Source organism: Ambystoma mexicanum, chromosome 12 (assembly GCF_040938575.1).
Source record: "Ambystoma mexicanum isolate Mex_15411 chromosome 12, UKY_AmexF1_1, whole genome shotgun sequence".
NCBI lineage: Eukaryota > Metazoa > Chordata > Amphibia > Caudata > Ambystomatidae > Ambystoma > Ambystoma mexicanum.
The window spans coordinates 208,689,665-208,710,274 of NC_090936.1; the positions used below are offsets into that span (position 1 = coordinate 208,689,665).

Genomic DNA, 20,610 nt, shown 5'->3' on the forward strand with positions numbered 1-20,610 from the left:
TCTAGTGGGGGACATCTTTATAGTATGTTAGTACAAGAGTAAACATATTGCCACCATGGTCATTCGGGTTTGGGGTGAGCTGGGATACTACCTGGTCAGAGGGCACATCGCTGGTACATCAAAAGGCGGTGGGATGAGAGGCTTGTTGCCCATATTTCTTTAACCAGAGTGGGGGTGTGGAGCAAGTTTATGCTGCTTTTGTGGGTCTGGGGGCTTGGGGGAGGGTGGATACTTAGTTCAGGCTCAGCAGAAGGGTGAGGGGTTACAATTATAGCATCACATCGTCAGTGAAACAAGGGCCTTTAGATGTCAGTCCGGCTGGGGGAGGCAGGTGGGGGCTGAGTATGCGGCACTGCAGGAGAAGGGAGAGAGAGCCCTGTGGCCTCTGGCCAGTCTACTTTGCAGGTTACATAGGAATCATTAGAATGCGAGGTAGAATTAGGCCAGTGTGGTTGCAGGCACATTGAACAATATGCAAACTATAATCATAATATAGGTTACACGTTTGCGTTTATGGTGGGCACCATGTTACAAAGTAAATTCTATCTACAACAGCCTTGTGGCTTTACCGTCTTGCATTATATACATTTAGAACCGTATGCAAGTTGAACATGTTTGTGAACACACATATATTTGAAAAGCCAGTGAGCATCTGGATTGTGTACCTTGCATTATATCGAACAAGTAAATTGACATATCATACATTAGTGTGAGTGTTTTTCAAAGAACAAGATTCGTTCAACAGTAGGGGACATAGACATATGACCAATAGCTTTATGTCCAGTAAAATAGGTAAAAGTCTTCTTGTTTCGTTTCCCAGAATCAGCCCCTTCATACATCCTTACAGGAGGGGATTTATAACCTTTACAGTGGGATTAGCAGTGTGAGTGAAACAGAGGGGCACACAGGCGTAGGGTCGGTATCTGTTACTTCATACGGAGAGCAAGGCTGGGGGGGTTATCCACAGTGTATGTCATAAATGTGGGGTCGGTCTGCAAGGGGACGGGCTTATTTGTGGAGATTAATTGTTTTCCTCAAACCTAAGCCATTGCCCGGTCATTCACAGGTCAGCGCTGAACTGCGGAAGGTGAAAGATACATTGTTTGTCATGTAGCTTGTTTGCGCCTAGTCTCCCATGGGAACAGGCCTTCTGCAGGGACGCAGAGGGGAAGAGGATGAGGGAGATGACTGGCTTGCTGTGCGCAATCTGGAGGAGGGAGCTGCAGCTCTGCAGGCAACCTTTCTCTATGAGGCCTGTGGTATCATGTCCAAAATGGAGTCTGGTTCTGGCCAATGTGTGCATATATATGGGTCGTCCCGCAGCCATCCTGCATCCCTGGCCACAGGCACATGGGTGGCTGGTGGACGAATCATGATCTGCACATGGGTTGGAATGGAGGGGAGGGGGTCTCAAGGACCTTTCCTCCCATACATTGGTGAGAAGCGCAGAATGTAGCATGTGCGGTTCCCCAAGTACCGCGAGGGCCACGCCCCTGTAAAGCAGGAGGAGTCATTCTTCCAATTACCTCCCTTTCCTGTAACGCACACCGTGAGCACATAATTTGACAATCCCCACGGTACCATTTCTATTGGCAAGCATGGTTAGAAGTTCAGATTGTGGCACGTGCGATTTTCCAAGTACCGCGAAGGCTGCGCCCCAATAAAGCAGGAGGAATCCTTCAGCCTATTGCTGCACACCCTAATCACCTGATTGGACAATGCCAACAGTCTCATTTCCATGGCCACCATCTGCAAAATCCCCAGATGTAGCTTTCGTGCTGCGTGCGGGCATGCAGGAATGACTTGAACCATGGTAGGGGAGTTCGTGGTTAGGGCTGGCTCTTAAAAGAGCCTTTTATTTTTTTTATTTTTTTAGGTGCTTGTAGAGAAACACCTTTTTTCGTTTTTTATTTGTTTTTGTGTTTTCGTGTGCTCAAATTATTACAGTAAACTCTTCACTGCATCCTGTAGACGGGCAAACAAAAGTACATTGCCAATGGGTGACAACAAAATGCCATTTTCTTGGAAAAACTCTGCATTTCCACAACTAATGAGATCATTGTTGCAGAAGAGCTTTCCACGAGCAGACAAAAAAGTATACATGCTTCTGTTGATGAGACACCTTCCTGTGTCTGGCTCGGAACAACATCCATGAACAGTGGCCCATACTCTTCATGGTATTATGGATGAGAAAAGCACCTTGGCAGTGGGAAAAGTTGTCTTCATGACATGCAGCAATCTCCTCAGTCGATGGAACAAATCTAAGCAAGGAGGTAACCCATATACATACCGCCGTAGTGGATGACGAGAACATCTGTTGCAAAAGTGGTCAGGTCTTTGCAAAGTGCATGCATATTGGCAAAATTGCACTCATACACAGCGTTCCACAATGCGTCCACTCCTTCCAAACCAAAATTGCTGTCAAAGTGTCTTTCCAGGGCATAGTTGTGCAGATCTGTGAAAAAGGGATCTCCTACAGTCAACACAATGAGTTTCGCCATGTCAGCCACCCTCAGCACGCAGAGTATAATGTACAACAGTTTTACTGCCCCTTCCTCTGAACCACACCCACAGTACCTGATTGGATAATCCCCACAGAGCCATGTCAATTGGAGAACATGGTGCAAAGGGCAGATTGTTGCACGGGTGGTTCCCAAAGTACCGCGAGGGCCGCACCCCAGTAAAGCTGGACCAGTCCTTCTTCCCTTTGCACTCAGCAGCACTACCTCATTGAGTTACACGTAAATAGGCAAACACGCATCCACCAATCGCATCGAAGCCGCAATCATCCAACACTGGCACTCCTGCATAACACTTCAAATGTACTGTTACAAATTTACAGTACAAGTTTTGTGCCATTCCAAAGCATGTTCACTACAAAGTTCAGTAAAAGTATGAACGATTTCTCCATCCGCATACATCTACATGGCCACCCAGGATGTGGCAAGTGTAATCCTGAAAGTACAGCGGAATCCGCTACCTTTTCGTGATAGTGGGCCGGGGGCAGTGGGGCGGGGGAAGCACTATGAAGCTGGGTGGGGATTGGGTTTTCCATCATAGATGTATAAATGGTTTTATTTTATTTTTTATTTTATTTTTACGTGCGTGCAAGCACCTTTTTTTGTTTTTTCTCTTTATATGCATTTCTGTTTGCATCTCCTCACATTTTTACCACATTGTGGTCAATGCTTCTTGCACAGTGTAAAAGAAAACGGCATTGCCAATGGCACTCAAATAAATGCCATTTCTACGGAACCACTGCATGTTTGCGACCTCATGATCTCATAGTGGGTGGAGAACATGCCAGCAGTCTGCATAAATTCTTCACACATGCTTTTGTTTATAACACACCTTCCGACCTCTGGCTGGGAACAAATTACACCGGCATGGGCCCATACTCCTCTTGGTGTTATGCATGAGAAAACGACCTTGGCAGTAGGAAAAGTCTGCATCGCTGCGTTCAGCAACCTTTTCAGGTGACAGATTAAACGTCCACACGACATGTAACCCAAATGCAGACTTCCATAGTGCACCACAACAAAGTCAACGTTCGTGACAGAGGCCACATATCTGCAAAGGCGAACCATCCCGCCGAAACTGCAGTCACCCTGACAGCCCCAGAAAGCGTCCACTCCTTCCAACCTGAAATTACCAGCAACGCCTCTTTGCACACAACACCTGTGTAGATGGCACACAGAGGTATCACTGACGATGAATACTGTGCGTCGCTCCATCTCTACCAACCTGTCGCCAAAGTATTTGGAAGAACTGGTACCTGCCCTACCTGTCAACCACACCCTAAACACCTAATTGCCTATTTCCCACAATTCCATTTCCATGGCCACCATACTCATAATGGCAGGATGTGGCACGTGCGTTTTCCCATCTACACTGAGGGCCACGGCCAAGTAAAGTAGTCACAATACTTCTGCACTTTGCAGTGGCATTTTTAGGGCATTCCCTCATTGGGTGCTGTCACATTTTCAAACACACATGCAGCAATCACATACAAAACGTCTGCATTGCATATTATCATTTCTGTGCACCACTCAATATTTACTGTTAAACACTCTCAGTGCACGTTCCGTTTGATTCCAAAGCCCCTCCACCAGAAACTTCTGCTAAGCAATGCATGATTGCAGTTCCAACAAAGATCGTGAAGTGCACCCAGCACACATTTGCTCATGCACACAACAGTGCAGCCCTTGCCCACACCCACCACAACATTATGGATCCATGCATGCGACCATTTGGGCAGCTAACATTGTGCACAAATGTGCTCCATTCCCATTCTCCAAAGATCACCCTCCTGGTCCTGATGCACTGTCAAACCTGCAGTGGGTGTGCTCCTTGCACACATTCCCCACACCGTAATGCAACCATGCATGTCAGCATGTCACCAACTACCGATAGGCACAAATGCACCACTGACACCAGCACTCCTACATAACCTCTGCACCACAATGGAGCTAAATAGAATAGAAAATTAGAGCACCTGGCGGAGTCCTGATTTACCCAGGTGGGTACATGTATACATATGAAAAATAATCAGGATGGAAGATCCTACAGGCGGTTGTGTGGTTCTGAATGTTTATATTTATTTCAAAACGACACAGAACATTTTTGGGGACTCAATAGTTACTTTACAGTACTTTCGATAAGCACGAAAGTTTGAGACAAACGGACAAGAGTGATTGTAAATAGTGGTGACACAGGTAAGTGGCAACCTCAGAAATATTGAGGTCAAAACTCCACATAGAAGCACATTCACAAAATGAGGTAGGAAGGACCTACAGTTGGAAGAGGGTGCGCCCGGGACTGAAAGTGTTCCCAGGCGTGGTTCACACAAGGTGTACACCGCAGTTTTTACAAAACTTACACGAGAGGGGGATGGTACAGTTGTGTCACGGGGGATCGACACGGGTGTGTTTCGGCCAAATTGGGCTTGATTGGAGCCTGTCAATATGCTGGCCTTCATCAGGATGGACACCAGTTGCGGTGTGGTCCGTAGAATCTGTGGGTTAGAGAATGCTGTGAGGATCTAGGGAGGTAGTTGACTGATTCACGAAAATACTTAATATTGGCTGAGTCGTGCCGTGATGATACATCACGTGGTGTATCGGTGTACAGCTTACCTGCTGCTGCAATAGCAGAGGGAAGCTGTGGACAATCCTCAAATGGTTGCTGGATTGCGGTTGCGAAATGCACTTAGAGTTATATAGGACACTATTCTCCAAAAGAGGAAAAAACATATATGTACAGAAATGCATGGAACTTTCATGCTTGAATACTTCAAGGCCTGGATTATTCCAGAAGGGTTACAAGTAAAAAACATTCCCCGGGTGTTCACTGATAACCCCAAGTTCAAGACAAATTTTAGCAGCGTCGGCAATAAATGTAGCCGTGATTGGATTATTCTTATTATAGACACCGCTCAGGAAGAAAAATGAGTTGAGGACAAAACCGTCAACAAGGCTAAGATAGAAACTAGAAAAACTGGAGGATGATGTGACTAAATTCAACCAACTCACTGTAGAATGTAAGGTACATAAATTCAGAAAGGATCTCATGAACTACGCCGAGGAGAAAACATATCCTTACTTGAAGGAGACATATTACTGCGATCTACAACAGCAGCAACAAACCAATTACAACAGACGCAACCGTGTTGTTAATTTCTCTGGCAGTTCGGGCTCCTCAAGCGGCAGCGCACCTAGTTCACCAGGCGGCGGCAGGAATACCGGACCACCACCACAACACCCATTTTTTCAGAGAGGGGGCCAATGGGGCCGACCGAAGAGATGCCCACAACAAACGGGCCACTACATGAGGACATGCCAATGGTACTCGAATCAGCCCTAGCATCCATACCCATTTTCAATTTATCCTCCAGAGTCTTAGTCAAAGCGGAACATACCCTCCTTGAAAGAGAGTTATCATTTTTCCCAGCCACCAAGGCTGATCCCTTTAAGACAGAGGCTGAACTGAGAATTTTTTTTCGCGCCTTGAGATATTTTTTCAAGGTATATTTACCATAGAAACAGGACTCTGAAAACATCACCATCCAAGAACCAGAGACACCGCTAGACAATATGACAGGCTTCAAACCCAAGTCTACCTTCACTCCTCCCCCGCATTCCATCCTGGGCGAGTTTGACACCTTTGAAAAAATAGTCATGAAGACTTTCACTAAAGGCTTGACACAAAAAACTTTTATCAAGACAACTTGAACAAGGAGGGAAGACAGTCCCTGAGGGATCTCAATCAAGACACAACCATAACCATCAAACCAGCCGACAAGGGCGGAGGAATCGTGGTCATGAACACCGAAGACTACAACCAAGAGTGCCAGGGCCTCTTGGACGACACACCATCATACAAGAAACTTAACAGGGACCCCACGCAGCGTCTACAAGAAGAAATCAACAACCTTACCAAACATGCCGAAGAAGAGGGATGGATCTGCCAGGACAAACAGGCTTTTTTGAACAAAACACACCCCAGGATCCCAGCATTTTATATTCTGCCAAAAATACATAAACATGCCACCAAACCACCAGGCAGACCTATTGTCTCTGCATGTGACTCCCTCCTTGAACCTCTCTCATTATACACAGACTTTTTTATGAAACCCTTCGTTTGAAAAATGGCATCCTACATTAAGGATAGCACAGAAACCATTAAGATCGACTCGATCCTCGTCACCATGGACGTTGAGGCTTTGTACACATCCATCCCACAACTGGAAGGACTACAAGCACTTGCCACCTGCCTCGAGAAAAGGGCAGACACAACCACCATACCTACTAACTTCCTCTTGGAGTGCATTCGCATAGTCATGGGAGAAAACTTTTTCCTGTTTGGACAACAGATGTATCAGCAGATTAAGTGTGTCAGTATGGGTGCAGCTTTCACACCAGACGTAGCCAACCTCTACATGGCCCAGTATGAGGACGACAACATCTACCACAACAACAACCCCCACAGATCACACATCAAGATCTGGCGTCGTTACATCGACAACGTCCTTTTGATCTGGGAAGGCAGCAAAGAATCACTACTGGGATTTCATCTCTGGCTCAAAACACAGAATACCCACATCAGGTTTACCATAGATTGGGATTACCAAGCCATCAATTTCCTCGATTTGCACATTTATTGATCTAGAGCACTGTTGAAAACGGAACTATTTAGGAAACCGACCTATAGAAACAGTTTGCTGCACTTCTCAAGCTACCACCCACAAGGGCTGAAATACAATCTCCCCCACGGCCAATTCCTTCGCATCCGCATGAACTGCTCCGACAAGGAAAAATTTGATCTACATGCCAAGCAACTTCAAACACGCCAAGCGCAGAGGGGCTACCATAAGAAATCCATCAGGACGGCCAAGAAAAGAGCGGCAAATACTGACCGCTCCATCTGTCTCACCACCAAAGAAAAGGATCCCATCGACAGAACTGTCTGCGTCACTACGTTCAATTCAGTGAGCAACCTCATCAAGAGCACGATTAACAAACACTGGCACTTGATCAAAAATGAGGGCAGCCTAGCAAAAAAAACCTTTGTTCGCCTTCAGAAATAATAAGAACTTGAGAGACACACTGGTCCATACTTTTCTGGAACCCACAAAGACACCAGCTACCCAGTGGAACCTTCCTCCAGTAGCAGGACATTTCACCTGCGGACGGTGTGCAGCATGTCGTTATACCACTACAGCAAAACCTTCACTCACAAAGATTTCGTTTGGAAGATGAACAATCACACCAACTGCGATATGGTTTACTTACATCGGTAAGACCATCAGACCCGTGAAACAGAGGATCAATGAACATAGGTCCTGTATCAAGAACCGAGTACAAGACAAACCTCTAGTTGAACACTTCGACAAGAAAGGACATACTCACGAACAATTTTCCTGGACTGTGCTACAACAATTACAGTCACAACGATGTGGAGGAGACATCAATTTGGCCCTGACTAAACTAGAACAAAATTGGGTGCACAAACTCGATTCAGTGCACAACGGCTTAAACATAACCGTGGAATGTAAACATTTTTGAGAGGTGTTTCCCATCCACCGGAGTTACCCTTAATACTGCTACCCTCTGGTGATGAGGGATGTCCCCATGACACATCCACAGACATTTTCGCTATGTACCCACTAACCAGCACCGGCTCTCCATCTCCATCAGTGTGACCAACACCCGTGGGATGGTCCGCTCTGCTGGGGCATTAAGTATTTGGGCATTAAGCACTTTTGGTTCATCAGATACACCTAGAATACCTAATGCACTCTGGCTTTTTAAGCCTGTGGCTGCACCTGTGACAGTATGTATATTATGCCCTGTTGAAACCTTGTAAATATAATGTTTTCCGGCTTAGACCAGCCAGGTTAATCGTCACAGACACCCACTCCTGGAACTGGACTGTTTAGGGGCTGATCAGATACACCACTTATGATCTAATGCTGTTCCATTACTATTTGGCTTCAACTGTGCAGTTATTAATATATATTTTTTTGCCTCTGTATGTATATGCAATTAGAATTTTTCAGTGCCACACTTGACAATCATTGCATGCGCCCTGTGTGGTTTTTGCCACACCAATTGACAATTTATGTATATGCAAAAAGAACTTTCCAGTGCCACACCAATTGACAGTCGCCAGTGCCACTCTTGACTATTTATATGTATATGTGAATAGTACTTTCCAGTGCCACACCAATTGACAATCTATGTATACGCAAATAGAACATTCCAGTGCCACACTTGACAATCATTACTTGCGCCCGGTGCTGTCTTTGCCACTCCAATTGACAATTTTGTCTTCAATAGGCACAGGCTCCACACGTGTTGACGTGTTGCCAGACGCAATTCTGACACTGTTATACACGTGTTGTGTAGCAGATCCACACACCAAATAATACATCCCCTGAGTGTGCCTGGCCACGCTCTGCTTACTTGTCCCTCTGTTTTGAAATGGCTCTGAGTAGGTGGTCCATGAGTATGGGACTACCTACCCCATGATGCTCTGGACGGCGAGTAGTCCAACTCCTTAGGTCACTTATCCTTCCCCACCAACCAGCTCACGTATGATAGGCTTACATATCAAGCATTAGGTGATTGGCTCTAGCGTTCGCCTACCACGCACCCCCATTGGTTGCCAGGTATCCTGTGGTAACGCTTAAACACCCGGAAGCAGGTCAACTTCCTACAGCAACCATTGTTAGCTGAGGACCCCGCGTTAATGCCAGCACCGGACGCACTGCGGTAAGTTTTCACATCAGGGACCGCCGCATATGTATTTAAATATGTTTTATTAATTCTCCTTTCTAGTGAGTACCACACACTTTTATAATCGCGTACGTCCGTTTATCAAACAATCAGCCGTTAAGGCATTTTCACTTGTAAGAGCGCACCTGCCATCCCACTGTACCTACGTGCCACCCGCTCTAGACTCCTAGGCACCACCGCAGTCCGGTGACTAGCCCACCACTACCACTAGATTTTTCACGCATCTGGCTAGCATTTTTAACCAACGTGCCCGTTGTCATGGATGCTGCACGGATCGATGCACCTCAACACCGCATCACAGATTAATTAAAGCTCACGAGCACCATGTGCAGTCAACAGATGATTGGACAGCACTGCCTCATCTGTGCGCCACCTCTCACACCATTGGCAACTATGGACGGCGCACGACTCTGCAAAGCTGCAGCATCCCGCTTGTAACTAATTGAACACAGCGCCTGACCAGATTTCGATTTACACCACCCTGAGGGGCCAGCTCACTCTACCTGCCGCCAGGAACACCACCACGGTCCAAACTTAAGAAATTGCCGCTTCCAATCTCACAAAGCATTATCCATCTACCCCACAATAGGTTTAGCTCACCTCACAGGCCTCCACGGATAACAACCACGGAGAATTGGGGTAACAGACCCCAGATGGTATTCTTTTTCCACCACAGAATCCATCACGGATAGACCACCATAACGTAATTGGATCACGCTTCATGGTCCACCCTTGTTTTTCTCTCAGTTTTGGGACCCAATCTGGCCCTTTCCAGCTCACGGGACCCTGAGAGACGTCGGCCTTCAGGAACCTACGGCCCACTCTAAGTGCATTTCGCACCCGCAATCCAGCAACCATTTGAGGATTGTCCACAGCTTCCCACTGCTATTGCAGCAGCAGGTAAAATGTCCACCGATACACCACGTGATGTATCATCACAGCACCACTCAGCCAATATTAAGTATTTTTGTGAATCAGTCAACTATCTCCCTAGATCCTCACAGCCTTCTCTAACCCACAGATTCTACGGACCACACCGCAACTGGTGTCCATCCTGATGAAGGCCAGCATATTGACAGGCTCCAATCAAGCCCAATTTGGCCGAAACACACCTGTGTTGATCCCCCGTGACACAACTGTACCATCCCCCTCTCGTGTATGTTTTGTAAAAACTGTTGTGTACACCTTGTGTGAACCACGCCTGGGACCACTTTCAGTCCCGGGCGCACCCTCTTCCAACTGTAGGTCCTTCCTACCTCATTTTGTGAATGGGCTTCTATGTGGAGATTTGACCTCAATATTTCTGAGGTTGACACTTACCTGTGTCACCACTGTCTACAATCACTCTTGTCCGTTTGTCTCAAACTTTCGTGCTTATCGAAAGTACTGTAAAGTAACTATTGAGTCACCAAAAATGTTCTGTGTCATTTTGAAATAAATATAAACATTCAGAACCGCACAACTGCCTGTAGGATCTTCCACCCTGATTATTTTTCATATGTATCCACAATGGAGCTATACAGCGTTACATGCAACAGTGACCTTTATCTACAAACATTACACTGTTTCCGGCACCCCTACGCCCCTTAAATTCACATACTATGCTATTACCCACTTCCACTCAGAAAGTATTGTGTCACTGCCAACCTAACCATAACATTTTCACAATATTGCCCCTACTCCAAGCAATCTGTACACAGCACACTATCCAAGCACTTATAAGCTGCACTTCAACCATACCCTCTTACATACAGATAGTATGCAAACACTGCGCCCAGTGCCCATACTGTGTGACTTTTCACTGCACCATCTCCAATCACACATGAAAAACTTTACCATGTTCTAACAGTGACCTCACCTGCGAAACCAAACATACACGCTTGGCAGCTCACTTCTGCTGCTCTAGTGCATCTGAAATCTGTTCCACAACCATTCCGTACAAGTCACCACCCTCTAACTGATGCAGAGTTAAAAATATATTACTGCTGTGGGTGTGCTAAAGCCCTATGCTCTTCATTGCATGACCTACAGCCTTCATCCATGCACCCAATAGTATAGGCCTTGAACACACCCACTGCAACGTAATGCCACCATGCATGTCACCAGCACTCCTACCCAACTTCTGCACCGCAATGGAGCTATACAGCGTTAAATGCAACAGTTACCATAATCTACAAACATGACACTGTCTCCGGCACCCCTACACCCTTTTATTCACATACTATTGTCTTACCCACTTCCACTCAGAAAGTATTGTCACTGCCAACCTAACCACAAAATGTTCACAGCATTGCCCCTACTCCAAGCAATCTGCACACAGCACACTATCCAAGCACATATAAGCTGCACTTCAACCATACCCTCTTCCATACTGACAGTATGCAAACACTGCGCCCAGTACCCACACTGCGTGATTTTTCACTGCACCATCTCCAAACACACATGAAACACTTTACCATGTTCTAACAGTGACCTCACCTGCAAAACCAAACATACACGCATGGCAGCTTACTTCTGCTGTTCTGTTTCATCTTAAATGTGTTCCACAACCATTCCGTTGAAGTCACCCCCCTCTAACTGATGCAGAGTCAAAAATGCATTACTGCTCTGGGTGTGCAGTAGTGGTTCACAATATACTTCGTCCATGCACCCAATAGTCTAGGGCTTGAACACACCCACCTCTACGTAATGCCACCATGCATGTCACCCGATCTCCTACCCAACCTCTGCACCGCAATGGAGCTATGCAGCGTTAAATGCAGCACTTTCATTCACATACTACAGCCGTACCCACTTCCACTCATAAACTATTTTGTCACTGCCAACCTACCCACATATTGCTTGCAACATTGGCCCTACTTCAACCAATCTGCACACACCACACTAGCAAGCAGCACCCTCTACTGGATGCAGAGTCAGACATGCATTGCTGCAGTGTGTGTGCTGAAGGCCTAGGCTCCTGTGTGCATGCCCTATGGACTACGGCCTTCGGCCATGCTCCCAATAGTCTAATCCTTGAACTGACCCACCGCAACTTCAGGCATCCATGCATGCCACCATGTGCCCAACTACCGCAATTCATCTGCACAGCACTTCCACCTGCTCTCCCACCCAACCTATGTCATGTGCAAATCACTTCCCTTCTGAAATTCACCTGCCACCACTCACCACGGAAAGAGGTTGCCGCAAACAGGTTGTGGCACAAGCTATCGGCCCGCTACGAAAACAGCTTGTGTCACAAGCTATCGGCCCGTTACGACAGCCGCCTCCAATCACCACACTAAGTAGTCGCCTGCATAGGTACCCGCGAATTGGCGCAATACGCACAAATACTGCAGTCACTCCTCCATCTTCTTCCACCTATTTACATATGTGACATGAACCACTTCTTACTCCCCCACGCTTTCCCTCCCTTCTTGTCCCCAACACATGACGTACGGTATATTTTCCAGACCCTTCCGCCGGCGCACTGTCCTCCGATACACCATGGCAGCGTTTGCCAAAAATTGACGCAGTGCACGCTTCCCTCCAGCCAACCACCGCCCGCATTCAAAGTTCTTCGACAGCACGTCGTACCACAAGCCAATAAAACTTCTGTCCGCGGAGCGAACAGGGAAATGGGTCCGCAGAGCGGACCCAGATATCACAAATTTTTAGAGACATACATTTCAGTTCTTTGCAACAAAAGTACTGGTCGGATTCCCACCAAACACACAAAAGCACACTTTCTGACCAAATCCCATGTTTTTGCCCATTCAGTCTTTGTAGAAAAAAAAAATGTGGGCCCCCCCCCTGCACGAAACCTCACCCAACTTGGCAAACAAATTCAGACCCAGCCATATATGTTTTTTTTTGCTAAGTTTGGTGCAGATTCCTCCAGGGGGAGCGAATTATAAGCTGCTTAAAAAGTGCTCTTCCTATGGGTTTAGCAATTTAACCATAACTACACGGCCGCTATTGCGGGCCGTGTGATATATATATATATATGCATATATATATATATATATTCAATGAAAAAACTTTGTTAAAGGGACGTTATGGTAAAGTTGCACTAATAAAAACCTATGAAATTCAGTAAAAAACGTTGTTAAAAGGACGTTATGGTTACAAGTAAAATCGAAAAACCCCTGAAATTTGCCAGTTATGGTAAGATAAGCAACCATAACTCGCGCTAACACCCAGGACATGAAAGATGACATCACAAATATCATTGTTGACATCACTGATGACATCACATGTGCATTTACTTTTCATACAAGGGGTTGTGAATGTTATGTTGGCAAAAAAGTATCAGGGATTATCGGGAGATGTGTAATACACTACATACTTCATCACGCAACGTAGCGTTCTAAAGAACATTCCATTGCAGTGTTCTTTCTAGTACAGGAACCTACTCATACAGAACTGTAGGTATTGGCTGCAGCATACACCACAGAGGTGTTATATTTGTAATTTTCCAAAGTTATATAATAAAACGGTGAATGCTTCTGTATCAGACTTTTCCGTACTGTGAAACAGGTACTAAGTAGCTAATAATGCACCACTTACTACATATTTCTACTAATATACACAAAACATAAATAGACTACAATGCATACAAATATGGGGCTTATATATGGACAGTAAATTAAGCAAACAAGAGGCAGTACCATTAGAAACTGTTACATGATTGTATTCACGCACAAAAATGATTGCTGTGTTTCAGGCCTGCTTCTACCCCTATATATGTACATCATGAGGTGTGATTAAATTCTAAGGAAAGTAGTGTAAGAACATGTGAGACTAGCAATATCTATAAATGTAATACCTTTAGAAAGTCAAGTTTCTGACTATCAGTAAATAAACCCACCTGGCCTAGATATGGCAGTGAACAAAAAAGAAGGGGCTAGACATGTGATGTCATCAATGATATTTGTGATGCCATCTTTGATGTCCTGGGTGTTAGTCTTAGCAGTGCACGGTGGTGGCGTGAGTTATGGTTGCTTAGCTTACCATAACTGGTGAATTTCAGTTTTTTTTTTATTTTACTTGTAACCATAACGTCCTTTTAACAACATTGTTTTACTGAATTTCATAGGTTTTCATTAGTGCAACTTAACCATAACGTCCCTTTAACAAAGTTTTTCATTGAATTTCATAGGTTTTTACTAGTTCAACTTAACCGTAACGTCCCTTCAACAATGTTTTTTCAGTGAATTTCATGGGTTTTTGCCAGTGCTTGCTATTTTCCTACAACTTACTAATATCATACTTACCCCAATATAGCAACATTTTGGTACAATTTAGAAAGTTTCACCTTAAAACTCTGCCATTCCCCACCTTCTAGCATAATTTCCAACACTTCTATACACTTTTTGCAACTTTTTCCACTGTTTTTGTGCTTGCTGATGTTCGCGAACATCTGACGTCATCGTGGACTTTTCAGACAGTGTCACGTGACCACACGTTAGCGCACAGCATTAAGACGTGTCCGCACCTGTACATCGCGAACGGGTCAGTGCTCCACAAACAGTTCTGAACTACATTTTTTAGCTCAACTAGGAACTTTGAAGCTCACAATTTACTCTCGGACAGCCTCTACACCTATTCTTATTCATTATCCATTAACAATCTAGCATTCAGCAATACTTGGAAGAATATTAGGAAAACTGCTATTTATCTTAAAAATGGCATCAGCTATTGCCATACTTCCTCCCCAAGAGCCACCACCAGCTGGAGGACCTCCACAACGAAAGAAGCGCAATACTGTAAAAAACAATCAAGAAGACCAGAAAGATGATGTAGAAGAAGGGCCTGGTGTGGCAGTTCTTTACCACTGTTGGAAATGTACCAAAGGCTAAATCTACCAAGTGAAATGCACTGAGTGCAACGTTGTCACAGACAACCTGGGCAGTACTCCTACGGAACCACCTCCATGTGGCGCCACACCAAATCTAACCACCACAATGCTCTCAGAAAGGCTGTTCCTTTCTTAGGTAGTAGTAGGCTGTGCTCCTCTACCTCATCTTCCTCAACCAATGCTGTAACCACAGAGCCTACTTATGTGGGACACAAAATCCCACCAGCCCCCTTGCAAGCAATAAAAGAGGCTGTTAATCCATATCTTTTGAAAACAACAGTACTCTCTATATACTGCAACACACCACTCTGCAGGGGTAGCAATTTCAAAGTGCTTTTGAAGCTGTAATCAATGATCATGAGAAACACTGCCCTCTACCTAAGATTTAACACATGAGCAACATCTTAGCCTGTCCACCTGCCCCTCCATGTATGTGGTTGGAGCCATTCCCTCATTTCCTACCCCCACCTTACTTTCTGACCTCTCCTGCAAATATAAATAAATAAAAAAACATTAGAAAAAGTTTTTTTTAGGAACCACTTTTCACAGTTAAAAAATAGAACTAAAGAAATAAGCTTATAGACTCCATCTACTTTACATTTTCCAGTAAAGTAGTTAGATTCAATAAGATTCTCCAACATTCCCATTAGCATTTTCTTTTGATAATAGAAATAATGGACAACTGTATACTAGAGAAAAAGAAAAAAGTACAGAAACACATTTCTGTCTGGAATTCTTCTCTCTAGTATACAATATACACCATAATCCATTGCCATGCATTCCCCTGACTAGCCCATGCCTTATTAGAAAACCCGGATTGCACATGCACACCATCACACAAAACGGCCCTTCTACTCTTTTTACTGTTATGTTTGTAACACTCCCTGCTTACCTACTTTAAACCATTCACATATATATCCACCAATCACTTAAAAAAACTCTACATATAGCCTTTCAACATATTAAACTTCCACCCACCAGCTGCCACTTAACAATGTGCTACAAATCTTTGGCATCTACATTTCCCATACGTATACCAGAAAATTGCACATAGTGCTCCTGTAAATGCACATATGTATTGTGCAGTGACAGAAGTGCATAAATAAAAGGGGCAGTACAGATGGACACGTCCTCATGGGAGCCCAGGAGGGAAGTGCCAAAGGATCCCAAGATGGCAGTCCACTAGCTAACTGCTGGGGCAGAGGAGTCCCAAAAGTCGGGTACATCTTAACCGTAACGTCCCTTTAACAGAGTATTTTCTGTCAATTGCAAATGTTTCATAATGTTACATCACTGTATATAAGTTATTAATAATTCCTCTTTTAACATATATGAAAGAACTATAAACCTCCTTTAACAAACATATGTTTTGCAACGCACACTTATGTGAGTCGTTATCAGCAGAGCATAACCCAATAGGCAAATTAGAGTAGACATTTGTCCCCGCAAAAAGCCAAACCCTCTGCCCACGGCAGAAAAGTTATATCACTATTTTTTGTACTTTTGTTTCGACAATTTCCAAAAAGGAAAACACAGGACAGATTTCCAAAAGCATCCTTTCAGGTCCTTGCTGATGCTCCTTCCACAACTTTGTTGCAATCACGTCCAGTATTCCAGGCTGCAGCCGCAAGAAGATTTGTTTTGCCCCTTAAAAATGTACAGCTTTGGCCATAACGCATGTCCTCAACTTTGCTGCGATCCTGTCCAGCACTTTTGGGCTGTAGTCGCAAAGGGGATTTCTTTTTCCCATTTAATCCTACAGCTTCGGGCATGCCACATGCACCTATAAGTAAATCAAAGTAAGCATTCGTCCTTGCCGAGTGCCAGGCCCATTGTGCATGCACCAAACCTATCTGACTATTTTTTGTGCCACTGCCAATGGCAGAAAAGTTATGTCACTATTGTTTGTACTTGTGTAACCACACTTTCAAAAAAATAAAACACAGGAGAGATTTGAAAAAGCATCCTTTTAGGTCCTTGCTGATGCTCCTCGCGCAAGTTTGCTGCAAACCCGTACAGCACTCCGGACTGCAGCCGCAATCAGAATTGTTTTCCCCATTTCAACCTAGAGCTTCAGCTATGCTGCATGCCCCAATAAGTAACTCAGAGTAGGCATTCGAACTTGCCGAGGGCCAGGCCCATTGTCCATGCACCAAACGTATATGTCACAATTTTTTGTGCTTACATTGGGGCACTTTGGAAAAATAAAATTCAAAACAGATTTGCAAAACAATGCTTTCAGGTCCTTGCTGATGCTCCTCGTGCAGGTTTGTTGTCATTCAGTACAGCACGGCTGTAGTCGCAAGCAAAATCTTTCTTCCCATTCAAACCTAGGGTTTGGCCATGCTGCATGCCCCAATAACCAAATTAGAATACATTATAAAGTAATTGCAGGACAGTAGAATGGGTAGATCAGTGCGCTTCATCTAGTACTTTAAACAGATTACCCTGCTGCTGGTGATGGGGTTCTTTTGTGAAGGTGCCATTCCTTCTTCAAGTGTTAGGTTTCGAATAGGAGAGTGAGCCCTGTTCACCTCAGCACTGGGTTATTAAATAAGTAACTGTTGTCGTAATAAAGCAGTCTTCAAAACCGTTCTTGATGCTATATTTATTGTTAGAACTTAGCCGACACGTAATTCGACTCTCTAGAGTATTTCTGTATTTCTCAAGGCATATGGATTGTGGGCCAGTCAATTCTGTGAGGTTGTAGAAATGAGTCTAGCATCCAATCCCATTATCTTGTTCCGCTTTGGAATCCTGTGCCGCACTTCGGGCTGTAGCCACCAACAGAATTTTAGCCACCTGCAGAGTTTATTTTTCCATTCAAACCTATACTGATAATCAAACACTTCACCACATACCCAGTCCCTGGTGGCCATGCCCACTTTAACCCCATTGCCAGTCTTTCGTGGTCATGGCCAGTAGCCGCCATGACTCAGACAATCTGGCCACTGCCCATGGCCACCGGCTATACCTCAGTCACCAATGGTATATCACTATTTTTTCTACCTACGTTATGAAACTTTTAAAAAAACAAGATACAGACACATTTGCAAAACCATGCTTTCCAATCCTTGCCAATGCTCCTTACACAATATTCCTGCAAATCCATCCATGCTTTATTTTTGAAAAGTGTCAAAATGTACGTGCATAAAATAGTCATATAGCTCCTAGTTGACAAAATCCATTCAGACTTTGCAGAAAATTCAAGGTTGGGTCTATAATCTTTCTAAAATCTTTTGTGCACATTCGTCAAATGGCAACAAAGTTATAACCCATCTAAAAATGTTAAATTCTCCTCTCTGATTTTGCCCACTCTTCACAAAATCTCACCGAACTTTTGTGCAGATTCGTGAAAAAGCACCAAAGTTATAAGCCTTTCAAATATTATAGGACACCCCCCACTAATTTTGTTCCCTTTTGGCAAAACGCACCGAACTTTGTAAAACCATTCAAGGTCACATCTAGAAAAATATCACAAAATGTCAAACAGTTTCATTGAGTGGCGCCAAAGTTAAACGCCATCCAAAAACTGCGTTTCACCAACCCTGTAATGCAAAAATATGTATGGATGTCTCTGAACATCTGAAATGTTTGCGAACATTACAGGGATGACCCTGAACGGTTTGCAGACTTCGGAGATGTAAAATGCTGTTTCTTTTACTTTTTATGGGAATATCCCATCCTCTTGACCCCTCAATTCCCCAGTGATCGTTTCATTAGTTTGATAAGTGCAATGTTGTGTTTTTGAATGTTTTTACCACAATCTTCGGGGACAACGGGTGCTGTCCACGAATCCAACATGGCGGGAGTTTCCAACAAATATGATGCACCTTACGTTTTTCTCCATCCAATCAGCAGGTGGGTGCGATGTCCGCAAACATCACATCGCTCTCTGGACCAATCGAGGCCCATCCGCGGACCAAACAGGGAAGTGAGTCTGCAGACCGAACCCAGATATCACTCATTTTTGGACCTACTTTTTGGCAGTTTTAAAAAAAACGACTGGTTGCCTTTGCACCAAATTTACAAAACCACGCTTTTAGGAGAAAGCCGCTGATCCTGCCGCACATTTGGTGAAAATCCATCCAGCGGTTTGTGCTGTAGCTGTGAGCAAATTTTATTTTCCATTGCCTCTATGGGAAAATCCACACATTTTGGGATGCCCCCTATAACTTTGCCCCACACCCCTAAACCTTACCAAACTTCGTAGAATCAGACGGAAAAGAGCACTTTTTGGGAAGCTTATAACTTTGCACCCTCCCAAAATGTGCTCTTTCTATGGGTTGAGCAACTTAACCGTAACTACACGGCCGCTACCACAGTAGCGGCCGTGTAGTTATGGTTAAGTTGCTCATCTCACAGGAAGAGCACTTTTTGGGAGGCTTATAACTTCGCTTCACCTGGATGAATATTCACCAAACCTTGCAAAAAAGTATATGGCCCACTTTCGGCCAAAGTTGAATGGAGAAAAACGTTGCTCAGGCCTACAGCTCAAACCGCTGGACGGATTTTCATCAAAGTTGCGGCAGGAGCAGCTGCTTGGTCCCGAACGCATGCTTTTGTAAATTTGGTGAAAATCTGTCCAGTAGTTTTCTTTAAAACGGGAAAATTGTAGGTAAAATAATTTGTGATATCTGGGTTCGGTCCCATTTCCCCGTTCAGTCATCTGATTGGCCCATCGGGCGACGTGAAGCCCGCGGACATTGGGCGCACACGCTGATTGGATGGAGAAAAACGTGAAATGCATCTGTTTTCCCAGAACGGCCGCCATCTCGGATTCGCTGACGTTTGCCGGTGTCTGCGGACACAGTGGTGAAACAAAAACAAAAAATGGAAAATATTGCACTTGCTTGTCAAACTCAACAATCTCTGGGGAGGTGGGGGAGGGTGAGGATGGGATCGGATATGGCCACAAGAAGCCAAAAAACGGGTAGTTTTAATCCCCAAAAATGTCAGCGAACACCCCGGATGCCCTGGGACAGTCCTGTGGTGTTCGCGGACACTTCAGAAGTCCTAGGACATCTGTGCCCATTTCTGCATTACAGGGTTGGTGAAATGCAGTTTTTGGATGGCGTGTAACTTTGGCGCCACTCAATGAAACTGCATGTAATTTTGGAATTTTATTCCAGACCTAATTCTGAATGGTTTTGCAAGGTTGTGTGGGATTCTGTCAAGAAGGGGAAAAATTAGAGGTGGGGTCCCAAAATAATGTAAAGGCTTATAAATGTGGTGCTATTTGACGAATCTACACACAAGTTTGCAAAAGGATTTTAGATTGAGATATAAATGGTTTTCTAAAGTTTGGTGGGATTTTCTCAAGAGGGGTGAAATTAGAGGGGGGGTCTCAACATTTTTAGTTGGCTTATAACTTTGTTGCCATTTGACGAATGTGGACAAACGTTTTGAGAACCCAACCTTCAATGTTTGTGTAAACACTGAATGGATTTTGTCAAGTGGGGCCTATTTTATGTA

General features: G+C 44.5%; 1 protein-coding gene across 2 annotated transcripts in view; it reads left to right on the plus strand.

The window, feature by feature from the left end:
* DYRK4 (dual specificity tyrosine phosphorylation regulated kinase 4) overlaps positions 1–20,610 on the plus strand; it is a 1,198,302-nt gene that overhangs the window by 858,137 nt on the left and 319,555 nt on the right. The gene's annotated exons all lie outside the window — the stretch shown is intronic.